Here is a 13,216-nt window from a genome sequence, read left to right as displayed (position 1 = left end):
GAGGAGGGATGAGAGAGGCCCTCAGAAAAGGAGCAATAAGTAGTTGGCCTGCCCAGGGAGCTGACAAAGCAAACACGTGTGTGCATCATCCTCACTGCTAAAGCTAATGACACTACGTGCAGGCTGTGCTCAGAACTGTTACAGTATGAGTAAATGTGCTGCTCCCCACCCCCAGATCTTGCCCTGACGCTGGACAGTTCAGTTCCTCCCCATATGTCTTTGGTGCCTTTCAAACGGCTGCCCTTGAGCTGGAACTCAGAGCGAGTGAGTCTGAGTTGGTCTGTTCATGGGCCCTTTAAGAGGAATTGCTTGGGACTCCAGGAGCCTCTGTCTCCCTCAGCCTCAATCCCCGCTGGAATTCTGGGCCCCCTCACTCCTTAAGGGGGACCTTCTCATCCCAGATATCCCTCCCGATTTTTATCTGCCACAAGAGGGGATGGAACCAGCTATCCCTGTCTCCACCCCTTCTACAAGTCTCCATGTGGCTTCTTTAATTCCCTCATTGTGGGCTTTCATTGCAGCTGGACTTCAGGCAGTTCTGAATGATGGCTGTTGTGTTGTTTAGTTGTAATTTTGATGTGGTTGTGTGTACAAAGTTTGATTTGTACACTCTTCCCCAGGCCCAGAGCTAACTGCAAGCATTGTTTATAGCTCCTAACACAAGGGAATTTGGTATAGCTGCATCTTTTAACCAGAGGGAAACAAACTGTTTTCTTTCTCTCGAAGTCTAGGGATTTCTTTGTGGATTTGATCTACTCTCTGAGGTAGTGGTTTTCTTTCTTACTTTTTTTTTTAACCATGATCAATATTAAGAAATATATATTGCATCACCACATATAGCTGAAACAAAATTTCCCCAAACATTATTTACCCTTACCAAATGCAATGCCCTTGGATATTTTATATTCTATTTAATTATTTTAAGTGGGCTGATGATTCACCAAATTAAATTCATGGGATAATAATGGGTTGTATGTAACCCCCAGTTTGAAAATACTCTTAAGGCCAGCTCCGCTTTAATCCACATGCTTGGTCTAGCACCCCCTTGTGGATTGTTGGACAACAGCACTCAGCCAAGGCATGGACTGCCAGCCCTAAATGATTTGAATTTATGGGCCTGTGCTTTTCCCAACAGGAACATGTGCTGATTGAGGCTAAAAACTGAAATGGAGCATCTTCCCTTTTCTAGGACATGTCCTTTGAGGACATTTCAGTAGCAAAAACCAGAAAACAAAAATTTACAAAAAAAAGTGGTGGAGCTTGTCTCTGGCTTTGACCAGTGCTTTTCCCCTTGTTTTCACAGCTGCTAAGAGATCACATAATAAGTAGGTGCTAATTAAGCTAACAGATGTAAAGAGCCCACTGCCGTGCCTCCTGGAGCGCCCAAGGAATGTTATTTCCCCACTGCCTCCCACTTGATGATTTCTTTTATTTATTTTTTATTTTAGAGAGAGGGGAAGGTAGCGATAGAAACATCAGTGAGGGAGAAACATTGGTCGGCTGCCTCCTGCACGCCCACTACTGGGTATCAAGCCTTCAATCCAGGTATGTGCCCTGACCCAGAATCTAACCAGTGACCTCTTGATTCATGGGTCGATGCTCAACTGTTGAGCCACCCTGGCTGGGCCCACTTGAGGATTTCTTGATGTCTTGAGAAAACACAAAGATTTCTAATATCTAAGAGGGAATTTCAAAATGCCTCAAAACGGTTAAAAATGTTCCGAAGTCATTTTTCTAAATGTAAAGGGGATTAGGCTGGTGTGTGTGCCAGCCCAGTGGGGCCTGGCCATCATACAGAAAAGTAGGAAGAGACAGAAGCAAATGCATGGCTTGTAGAGCCAAGCTATTTCTGCCTATTTCCCATCATGCCTCCCACCCCACCTCCAACTGGCCAAAGCATGAGTGGAGACCTGTGAATGCTCATTCAGCCCAAGCAGATTCAGGGATGTCCTCAGAGCTGCTGAGGGCATAGAGCTGGACTCCTGACATTTTTACTAGCAGGACAGTAGCTCTGGGTCTCTTGTGGAGCTTGCAGACAGTTTAGTGAAGATAAGTGTCAGAGTTCAGGAGCACCTATGCCCAACTGGCCCCTGCAGACCTCGAGTTGGGGATATTTTCTTCTTCCTTCTCTGCGTCCTGCTCTCTGCCAGGCTCTAGGACCAGCGGATGGCCAGTGGGCTAGTTGTATCAGGTGCCCACACACTCCTGCCGTGTCCTGAGACCTCTGTGCTGCTCTGAAGCTGAGCCTTTGTTGTGGCTCAGTCAGTGGTCACCCACAAGCCACATGTTTCCGAGCCGATAAGAAAAGAAAACGACATCTTAATATCAGGAGTGAGGAACAAAGAGCCGCCCACTTCGTCTTCACTTTATATTCAAGATAACCAAGCCATAGCTGTGATTTTCAGCATATGAGAAACATGTCGGCAGATCAAGATCTGAGGTTGGGTAATAGAAACCAGCTCCGGACTCCTAGCTAGATCTCAGGAGTCAGGCTCTGGGCCTGGCTGCTCTAAGGGTAGCCACCTGCATGGGTGATTTAAATATATTTACTCAGGTTAACCAAAGGCATTTGCTCGTTGATATCTGTGGGGGGGAGGAGGGGGGGAATTTAAAGCTCACCCTCAAGGGTATTTTGTCACCCAGGCTTTACATTTCAGCCCTGCCTGTCCAGTTGAGACCCAGGCCAGCATTCCCACTGAGTTTGCCCACAGGAAACTGCTGATTCTGCCCGATGAGTTCCACAGCTCACCTCTGGCTTGTATCTCTCAATGCAGGCAACAGATGTGTGGTGTGCACTTCAGGCCAACACTCCCGGCCACCCCATGCTTATGGGATGAGGGACAACAGAAACCAGCCTCTCTGCATGGCGGAGACCAATGCCAACAGTGGCAATTTCTGGGCACCCATCATCCTGGGAGCCCAGGCCCATCTTTGACCCATCCGCCCTGAGAAATCTTCTGCCTAAATGTTAATATTTATCATTTACAGCCGCCACTGCCCCCTTTCAAAGGTGAACACAGTAAAATTTATGACAGGCGCACTATCAGACAACAGGCGCATAAAAGGAGTGACAGCCCATCTGCGGAAACGATTCGCCCCTGACCCGCGACACCTGGAGGATTCCGGCATGGGGCCGCGGCCACACGCTTTCCTGCTGGGGCTGCTCCTGCTTCTGGGGCCAGGTAAGCCTGCGATGGGTTGCCTGCTGGTGGCCCGCATTGCTGAGACATGGAGCTTAGGAGAGGAATGTGTCCTTTTCATTAGCACAAAATGCAGTTTGGGCCCAAGCAGGCTGGAGTGCTGCGGTGAGGTGCCCAGGGCTGGGGCCAGAGGCAGGTGAGAAGGGACATGGTGTAGGGCAGTGGTCAGCAAACTGTGGCTCGCAAGCCACGTGCGGCTCTTTGGCCCCTTGAGTGTGGCTCTTCCACAAAATACTGACTTCTGCACATGGGCCACGAAGTGTCAATCACACTGTACGTGCCCGCCCGCACATGATATTTTGGGGAAGAGCCACACTCAAGGGGCCAAAGAGCCACATGTGGCTCGCCAGCTGCCGTTTGCTGACCACTGGTATAGTGTCACAAAGACCTGGGTTCTTGTTCTCTGTGCTGCGCGGCCTAGGACAAGTGTTCCCTCTCTGAACCTTGATTTTTTTTTTTCTTCTCCTCCGCAACATGGAATTAGCCACTGCTAATGATAAGCACATTTTGATGGTCCTATTTATGGCTTTCGCTTTGGCTGCAAGGACAGAGGAAGGCAGATTTCAGGTTGATGAATTCTAAAGGACTGCCCACATTCTTGAGTGCTGTTGGCCCTGATGGGAAGAGTGGGCTACCAGGCAGGGCGTGGGTATCTCCCGACGCCAAGGGTTAGGAGGAGGTTGTGCCTCTGCCACAGTCCCTCTGTGCCCTTTGTCACCCGACCCCTAGCTTTCCCCTCCTCCCTTTGGTTAGAAAGACAGAATCCTTTAAACTGAGGAGGGCTTTAAAGGTGCCGTGTCAGCCCTCCAGATGAGAGGCCTGTGCCCAGAGTGAAAGCACTTCCCTGGAGGCCACAGAGGAAAGGAGGAGGCAATGGACAGCAGCCCGGCCTCGCTGGGTACAAGTGCCGGTCCTGCTGCTCACCTTGGACTAGTCAGACACCCTCTGAGTCTGGGGCTGTGTGTGCAAGGTGGGGAGGACTGACGTGGGGGGGTGCAAGGTGGGGAGTATTGAAGTGGTGGTGCAAGGTGGGTAGGGTGTGAGGTAGGGGTGCAAGGTGGGTGGGGTGTGAGGTGGGAGTGCAATGCCTGCCGTACTTATTGCACAGGTGGTCGCATTCCCTAATTGCTAATGAGGCTGCAGTGCTTCTTTAAAAAAATGTTTGTTGACCATTTGAATTCTTCTTTCATAAAGTACCTGTTCAAGTGTGTCTCCCATTTTTGTAGGGGTTTGTTCTTTCTTCGTTGGTTTTTAGGAGTTTTTGTACATGCTGTGCACTTGCTCTTTGTTGCTGTAAGTACAGCAGATATCGTATACTCTGAAGTTCATCTTTCCACCCTCTTTAGGGAACTGGAGACGAACAAATTCCTTAATTCAAGGGGGGGGGATGAAAACCACCCAAATGAGAACAAATGGAGGCTATTTATTCAGAGGTGGCTATAGCAAGGGGTCTGCCACTGTCACGTGTGATGGGCAGACTCCAAGGCAGGCAGGGGCGTGGGAAAGCTTGACAGTGAGAAGGGGGAGGTGCAGGGGTGCTCTGGATGGAGGATGGAGGCCTCTGAGGTGATCCCTTTGGGGAACATATCTGGCTTCCTCAGGTTGGTCCTGAGTAGGAAGCAGGGACAAAAGTAGGGAAGCTGCAGTCATGGGCCAAGTCCCGACCATCTGGCCAGTGATGGCGAATGTATGACACGCGTGTCAGAGGTGACACACGAACTCATTTTTTTTTGGTTGATTTTTCTTTGTGAAATGGCATTTAAATATATAAAATAAATATCAAAAATATAAGTCTTTGTTTTACTATGGTTGCAAATATCAAAAAATTTCTATATGTGACACGGCACCAGAGTTAAGTTAGGGTTTTTCAAAATGCTGACATGCCGAGCTCAGAAGGTTTGCCGTCACTGGTCTAGGCTGAGGGTGGTGGTCAGCTTCTGGGCTGGGCTGCTGCAGATGTGTGGGTGCTCGGAGTTCCATTGTCAGCTGTGGTCTGGCCTTTGTATATTCAGTCTCTCTATTTCCAAAGTATTTCATCTTTTCCTTTATGGTTTGTGCTCTCCGCTTCTTATTGGAGAACCCTCTTCTGCCTTGCCATCATGAGGATATCCTGTATTTCCTTCTGAAAACGTTATGAATTGATTTTCTCTTTCGGGTCTTTAATGCATCTGAATTGACTTTTGTGACGCGTGGGAGAGACAACCCCAATTATGTATCATATTTTGCATGCAGAGGCCTACTTGTCTCAGCTCCATTTACTGAGCAGTTGTTTCTGCACAGCTCTAACTAGTCGCCTCTGCTCATATATAAAGGATTCCTATGTGCCTACATCTGTTTCAAATTCTGTTTTGCTTTATTAGGTCATTTGCTTTATTGGTCTATCCCTGTGCCAACAGCACGTTGTCTTAATTCTATTGCTTTATAGAAGTTTTATTCGGAAAAACAAGTCTATTTTTCCTTCTTTATTTGTTTTGTTGTTGTTGTTGTTAATCCTCACTGGAGGATATTTTCCCATTGATTTTTGGAGAGAGTGGAAGGAAGAGGGAGAGACTGAGAGAGACACACACATTGATTGGTTGCCTCCTGCACGCACCCCAACCAGGGCCAGGGAACCTGCAACCAAGCTACGTGTCATTGACCAGAATCGAACCTCAGACCCTTCAGTTTGCGGTCTGACACTCTATCCACTGAGCAAAACTGGCGAGGGCTATTTTTCCTTCTTTTTAAGGAGTGACTTGGCCCTAAACTCTCATACAAATTTTACTATCAATGTGTCAATTTCCACCAAACAAAGGGAAAACCTGTTCGGATTTTGATAGAAATTGCTTTGAAATCTATGAACCAAGTTGGGGGAAATAGAGATCTTCACAATATTGAGTTTTCCAAACCATAAGCATGTACTTACGTCTTTAATGCCTCTCAAAGTTTTATCGTTTTCTCTGTTCAGGCCTCGCATATGTGTCTCAGGCATATGACTTTTGTTGTATGGTAAACAGATTTTTAAATTTTTATTTTGAAAATGTTTGCTATTGGTGTCTAGAAATAAAATTGATTTTATATATTGATTTTGAACCCAATTAAACAAATTTTTAATGTTATCTGTATATTCTTTTGGATTTTCTATAGACACATCCTGCCAATAATGACAGGTTTTGTTGCTCTCTTTTTAATCTCTGTACCTTTTCTACCTTTTGCCTTATTGTGCTGGCGGGTACATCCATGACAATTTTTCACAAAAGTGGTGGTTGGAGGTATTCTTATCTTATTCCAAAGGTGTTTTTTTTTTTAAAGTGTTTAATGTTTTGTCAGAAAGTATGGTGTTCACTTCTGACTGTTCTGTAGATAACTCTTTATGAAACCCAGAAAAAAATAAAATAAAAATAAAACCCTATTTTATTCCTAATTTTCTAACAGTTTTTAAAAAATCATAAGAGGATGTTCAATTTTATTGAATATTTTTCTGCACTTATTAAGATGATTGTATGATTTTATTTCTTTAATCTGCTACTGTGGTGAAATAAATTAGTTGACTTATCAGTCACTGCTTATTAGATTCACCAAAGATCACATATTGCATTTACTTGTCCTGCCTCTTTAATCTCTTTCAATCTAAAACATTTGGTTAGGCTTTTTGTTTGTTTGTTTTGTGTCATTGAAAATTTAGGCTGGCTTTTGTCGTGTGCACTTCAATTTGGATTTTCCAAATAATTTCTTTATCGCTAGAATCAGATTAAACTCTGGGACAGAAATGCAACACAGTTAATGTTGCCTTCTAGCTGTGGCACATTAGGGGATACACCTGATGTTGGTAAATACCCTAATTGGTGATGTTAAATTTCACCATTTGTTTAAGGTGGTGTCTGCCAGGTTTCTCCCTTGTATGGTGCCTTCCCCCGTGTGGCTCACGCTATCTGCAGGGAGATGCTGTGATACCCTGTGACTGTTCTTATCCCAATGGTATTTAGCATCCACTGATGCCTCTTGCCTGAATTGATTATTACCATGAGTGTAAATGGGTGACTTTAAAATGTCTATTACCTCTTCTAAAATTGTAAGTTGGAATTCCTCCATAAAAAAAGAGATTCTCTTCTCTTCCCTACTCTTTGTATGTTTCATCATTTTAATATAAAATGGACATACAGGTTCTTTTCTAAATCAGTGTGTTATAAGCCAGTCCTGTCATTATATATTTTGATGCTCAAGTTACTACAGATTTAGCTGATGAGAGCTCCTATACGTTGATTCCTGTGTCCCCAGAAGTTCTTTTTTTTCTTTTATTAATCCTCACCAGAGGATATTTTTTCCACTGATTTTTAGACAGAGTGGAAGGAAGGGGGAGAGACAGAGAGAGAGAGAAACATCGATGAAAGAGAGACATATTGATTGGGTTGGGGATGGAGCCTGCAACCTGCCCTTGACTCGAAACAAATCCGAGACCCTTCAGTCCACGGGCCAGTGCTCCAACCACTGAGCCAAACCAGCTAGGGCCCCATCAATTTTTTAAGCACTTTTTTTTTTTTTACTTAATGGAACAAGCTATTTCAAGCTAATCTTGTATTTTTTCTATCTCAAACATGCAATTAGCCATTTCTTCAAGGTTCCGATTGGTAGGGGATTTTGTTTAGAAACCAAGATCTGGGTGCTAGGGCTGTTCACTGCTGCTGGAATGTCATTACGTCTCAGCCCTCTCAGTGGAGAGAGCTAAGAACAAATAATTCATACAGTCATCTCTAATTTTAGTTAGAACTAGTCTTTTGTCTCCTTCCCCCATTCCAGATTTGTTGGTGGAGCCAGTGTTATAAATATCAATAAATTTACTCACTTGCCAAACCCTAAGATACATACATCATAATTTAGAATTATTACAGCAGTAACACCACCACCACCAAATGAAGTTCTTTGTCTTAGACTACATATATCCCACTCAGGGTATCTAATCAAAATACTTTGTCCAAAATCACGTGCATTAATTTTTTGTTGTCTTTGTGTGGTTATGTTCTCTGTGTGACATGTAGTCAAGTTTGTCTCTGTTTCTATTCAGTTATAAGGTTTCTCCTGCTCTTGTTGATTTTTACTTTATTTTTAAAAATATATAACATATTAACATGGTTCAAAAATCAAAACTATGTGAACAGATAACCTCAGAGAAGTCCCCTCCCCTTCCCTCACCTTTCCATTCTATTCCCACCCACCCCTGTAGGTTGCCAATTTCAGTATTTTCTAATCAATGTTTCTTTTTACAAATATATTCTTGTTGTTTTTTTTCATTTTTGTACAAAGATAACCTACTATCTACATTTCCTGCATCTTGATTTTTTTTCCACTTAGCAATGTATCCTGAAATGTTTGGTTGGTTTCCTAACTTTATATGCCATGTCCTATAGCTTCTCGTCTAACTTCAGCACCTTTTTGCCTTTCTATGCTGCATTCTGAGTAATTTATTGTGACCTGTGTCCCTGTTTGTTTATTCTTTCCGTTGTGTCCAATTTGCTATTGAACCTGAAGCTCTCAAAATCATTGAAGATTTTGAAAATTGACTTTACTTTCCAAATTTAATTTACATTTAGTTACTTACTAAGTTCACGATATTATTTTTTAAAATGATTCTGTGTTCCTACAAATACCCTCAAGTATATCTTTTTCTAAACATAGTTTTAGAATACGTGTCTAATAATTTCAGTATCCAAAGTCTTTGATCTAATCCTGCTCTATTTTTCTTTTCTGCTAATTTTTGTTTTAGTCAATGTTCCTGGATACCTTGTTTCTTTCTGTGCTTGATTTTGTTTTGTTTTGTTGTGAGCTGTTCAAACTCCTTAAAAAAATTATTTGTGAGATTCTTTGAGGCCTAGGATAACAATTTCTGTGTTCAGGGACTATATATGTGTCATTCTGTCAGGCACTGAGGACATTACCATTTGAGGATCACTTCAAACTAAGCTCATGGTGTGATCTTTTGAACAGCCAAGCTCCACATTAAGCACAGTGCATATATAACAGCTTCCCTTTATGAGGGATGTACAATTAACTTGCCCAAGGTCGTCCAGCTAATAAGTACAGGAGTCAGAATTCAGTCCTGAGTCAGAGTCCAGAGCTGGGACCCTTGACCACCACCCCGCATTACAGTCCAGCCTCAGGGAAGAAAGAATCACAACTGGGCTTTATTGAAGCTTTAACATCGACAAGCAACACATAGGAAAAGCTCTGAAAGTTTGGGTTTGTAAAACTGAAACATCATTATCTCAAAACTGCAATTGGCAAAAGCAAGTTAGCAAAAAATCACCGTTTCTAAGAAAAGACAACTTGCACCTGAATTTCGTTTTCCTGGAAATGGTCAGAAGCTCCCAGGAGGTTGTCATGCCTTGGCAATGCCCCTTGCCAGGCACATCACTGCAAGGCCAGAGGTGGGAGCAAAAAAGTGTCTCTTCTGTTATTAGAACAAGGAAGCTGGTCAATGTTCGTTTTACAAGGGCCCGGCGTCCTTCCTCCTTCCTGGAGGTCGCTAGCCCAGCCTTCTGGAAACGTGGTCGTGCCACATAAGAGTTGGAAGCAATCTTGGAGAACTTCCGGCGGCCCAAGTCCTTCCAGTTTTTGATAAGAGACAGGTGGGGACTTGTTTGGGTCATATACCTAGTTGGTGGCATCCCCACCCAGGTATGGAATTTTCTCTGGAGGCTCAGGAGTCCTGCCTGCCTGGGATGTCATCTGTACCTTGTAAATTTTTAGGACTTTATTGTCAATCATTTTCATCCAGCTGCATTTTTGCTACTGTCAGTCAACTGTCTGAGCACCCTTCTAAGAGCAGGAGTTAGGCTGAGCCTGGCTGGTAGATCATAAACCAAATGTAAGGAACCCTCTGGGGAGAGAGAGCTGATTTGCATAAAATCACGGGAGCGGAATTAAGAACCAAAATAGGTGCAAGTAGCTGTAATGAAAACACAGGATTCAGAGAACCGAGAGATGAATGTGGGCCGGGGAAGTTTCATGTGGGAGGTGAAACTCGATTGAGCGCTGAAGGCTGAGTGGGATTAAATAAACACAGAGGAACAAGGAGGACATGCAAGTGTGGGGAGCAGCACCGCCAAAGGCAAAGTGGGGGCCCAACACATGGGTGTGAGGAGCAGGGAGCAGGCCTGGTCTGGAGTGCCCGGTTGGTCTGGGGAGGCAATGAGTTACATAAAGGGGAATTTTGAAATCCCAAGACAAGGAGAACAATAGAGATGATCATGTCTTCCAGTTTGAAGAGACTTCTGAAACGATTTAATCCAAATCTTTTCTTTCACATTGACAAAAACGGAACCCTAAAGAGATAGAGTGACCAGCCCATGGTCACCCAGCACTCTAGAATTTGAATTTGCTAGAGCGGAAGTGTTAAAAGTAGCCTAATGCAAGTGGTGTTTGGGGCAAGATGTGTCTGTTAGCTTCAGACGTAAAAGTCATGAGTCGGAAGACACAGCACACTGGTGAATCAGTGTGCCCCGCTCTGGAGAGGCCCGGCAGCGAGTGTGCGGGGCTCTGGGAAGGCCCCAGCATGGCAGTGAGAGACTGCTCCTTTCTTCCCACCGGAAATTCCCAGTTCTGAGGGGGCACACAGTTCCCTGAGAGTCCCTTCTGGTTGGAGCTCACCAATCATCATCCCTGCCCACTCCCCCCACCCCCAGCTTTGAGGGTCCAAGGTCCTTCCTCTTTAACGTTTGGCCCTTGGTGGCTGCCGCTGGGAGGGGTCAGGGAGGATGTTACTGTAGGAGGAGTTGGGGCTCCAGGTGCTGCCCAGGCACCACCTGTTCCATCTCACCCGGGACCCTCTTCTTCAGGGTGTTCCTTCCTGGTTCTGGGTTTGCCTCAGTTGTCCCCAGGAGGAAGTTGGGGGAAAATACAGTCTAAAAGCAAAGCATTCCTGTCTGAGGTCATAAAGCCAGTCAACAGCAAAACTCACGTCAACTTGGGGTATGTTCTCTCCTGTTAGGGTGCTCCCTAGAGCCTCCTTGCCAGTCTAGGGGCACAGGGTGTGGTTGTGGGATCTTGGGTGACATCAGTGAATGAAGACATGAGGGTGCACTGATCTCTGGTTGGAATGGGATCTGTAATGGGTGGTGGTGTCTCCCTGTGGTCGTCAGCACAAGATGTGGAGTATTTAGAGAATGGTGGCTTGGCACTGTCCATATCATCTCTAATGCTTCTTGTAATCTCATCAGACTAGAGCTGTGGTCGGCAAACTACAGCTCGCGAGCCACATGCGGCTCTTTGGCCGCTTGAGTGTGGCCAAGAAGTTTCAATAGCACTGTACATGCGTGCCCGCACGTGGTATTTTGTGGAAGAGTCACACTCGAGGGGCCACAGTTTGCCGACCACTGGACTAGAGGTTGTGTCTACCCAGAGGCTGTGATGGTGTAAGTCAGCCGTGGGCAAACTACGGCCCGCGGCCCGGATCCGGCCCGTTTGAAATGAATAAAACTATTGAAAAAAAAGACCATACCCTTTTATGTAATGATGTTTACTTTGAATTTATATTAGTTCACACAAACACTCCACCCATGCTTTTGTTCCGGCCCTCCGGTCCAGTTTAAGAACCCATTGTGGCCCTCGAGTCAAAAAGTTTGCCCACCCCTGGTGTAAGTCCTATTGGCCACAGAAGAAATTCCCATACACTGGGAACTGGGATTATAGAACAACATCCATACTAATAAGCCTTTTTATAACCTTGTAAGAAGGCCCTGGTGTCGGGAAAGCATACCAGAGTCGGTTAAGGAGACTCGAGCTCCACACATGACCCTTTTATTAACTTGCTGAATGGTCTCTGGCAAGTTTATGAACCTCTCTGGGTTTTAGTGTCTAGAGGTATTAAATGAGATGACCTCAAAGATCCGCCCACCTCAGCCATTCCAGAATTCTCAGACAAACATACAGAGGTCAGACTAGCTACCCCAGAAAGGTTCTCTGGCCCTCCGTGTCACCTTCCACTGACTATGGCATGTGACTCACCAAGCTAACATCCCGTGTTCCTCGGAGCACTGGGAATTCTCGTGTTGGAGCAGCAGCCAGGCGTGACTCATGGCTTCTGACTCGGCACTCACAGACAGTCATGTGCCTGCTCACAGGTGGCCAGCAGCAGCCCACAGGCCCTGGGTGCGAGTGGGAATGACAGTGAAAGCCCAGCAGCACAGTCCAAAGGAGTACAGGGGACAAACACTGGCTGACTTGGACCCTCCCCTTCCCAGCTCACCAGGACAGCTCACTGCTTAGTGGGTGCAGTGGGGGGTGCAAGGCCTGCCCTGCCTTCAGTCTGTGTGAGCTGGTGGAAGTCACCTCGCCTCTCTGAGCTTGTAAAACATGCCCACAGGATCCTATCTACCTACTCTTCGGGGTTGCTGTGAGGACATTATACACTTTCAAAGAGCCCAAGAATATAATGTACACTGAAGAGTGGACTTGAGGCCACGTGTGTTGGTCTTGACCGTCTTCCCCACTGCCCGGGGCGAGCAGCTTCCTTTCATCCAGAGAGACCATTCACCCCTCCCTGTGTACAGCCCTCTCGTTCACAGCACTTTCTTCTTCTTCGATCCTCATGACAACCCCACGAGGAAGGAAGGGAAGCCAATCTCACTCCCACTTTATAGATGAGGAAGTTCAAGTTCAGTGAGGGGAACCCTTGATTAATGTCACAAAATGTCAGGGCCAGTCCAATCTGCTTCTCTGTGTTGTGGGGCTATGCAGCAGGCGAAGTGTTGAGAATCACTGCTCCAGAAGGTACTTCCCTGAGGGAGAATTGAATGTGACTTCTGGGAGCCAAGGACCAAAGCCTTAAGTGCCCTTTGTCAGCTCCAGACCCTCCGTGGTGGCTGTATCCACTGAGGGTGATTGATCTTAGCCAAGCCCGTCTCTTAGAGTGTGTGCAGATGTCTTTCTCCCTCATGCCCATCAGGGTGGAAAAGTACATGTTTTTTCCCCTTACTGACCTTATGGAGGTGGGATTTTTTTGGAGAGCTGTAAGCTTTTCATAGATCCATGAGCTTGGCCTA

The sequence above is a fragment of the Myotis davidii genome, unplaced genomic scaffold (assembly GCF_000327345.1).
Source record: "Myotis davidii unplaced genomic scaffold, ASM32734v1 scaffold238, whole genome shotgun sequence".
In the NCBI taxonomy this organism is placed as follows: Eukaryota; Metazoa; Chordata; class Mammalia; order Chiroptera; family Vespertilionidae; genus Myotis; species Myotis davidii.
The sequence above is the reverse complement of the archived record's forward strand: the minus strand, read 5'-3'. Positions refer to the sequence as shown.